This window comes from Piliocolobus tephrosceles, chromosome 12 (assembly GCF_002776525.5).
Source record: "Piliocolobus tephrosceles isolate RC106 chromosome 12, ASM277652v3, whole genome shotgun sequence".
Classification (NCBI taxonomy): Eukaryota; Metazoa; Chordata; class Mammalia; order Primates; family Cercopithecidae; genus Piliocolobus; species Piliocolobus tephrosceles.
Window position 1 is genome coordinate 3,312,416 of NC_045445.1, and position 818 is coordinate 3,313,233.

An 818-nucleotide genomic window follows, 5' to 3' on the forward strand; every position below is an offset into this window, starting at 1 on the left:
ACTCCTAGAAGTAGAGAATAGAATGGTTGTTACCAGGGGCTGAGGGTTAGGCAGTGGGGGATGAGGTGATATTGGCCAAAAGATACAGAATTACAGTTAGACAAGAGGAATAAATTCAAGAGATTATTGTACATCATGGTGATTATAGTTAATAGCAATGTATTGTATTCTTGAAAATTGCTAAGAGAGTCGATTTTAAGTTTTCTCACTACAAAACAATAAGTGTGTGAGGTTATGCATATGTTAATTAGCTTAATTTAGCCATTCCACAATGTATACATATTTCAAAAGATGTTGTACACCAAAAATATATACAATTTTTATTTGTACATTAAAACATAAAGAGAAAAAAAGAAGAGATATTGATTCATTCTGTTAGATTTTTTAAAAGGAAGCAACAAATCAGTTGTTTGCTATATGAGTGACTTACATTTTTAAAGCATTTGCGCCTATAGAGAGATAAATGATAGACTGAAAGCATGTACTTCAAATATAAGTAGTGGTTATCTCTGGTGGTGGTATTACAACGTTTTATTTTTCCTTTTTGGAAGTAGTCATTGCTTCCTACCATTGTAGAAATACATGTCCTCTGATGGAAAAAAAAAGGGGGGGTATATATTTTTAATTTTTACAAAAGACAGCCCAGGCATCACTGCACCCCAGAAGCTTCCCTTAACCCCTGATTTTGCTGCTGTTGCCCTGCAACCTGGGTTAGCTGCTTTCTCTTCTTCTTCTTCCTCCTCCTCCTCCCTGTCCCCCTCCTCCTCCCTGACCCCCTCCTCCTCCTCCCTGACCCCCTCCTCCTCCTCCTCCTCCTC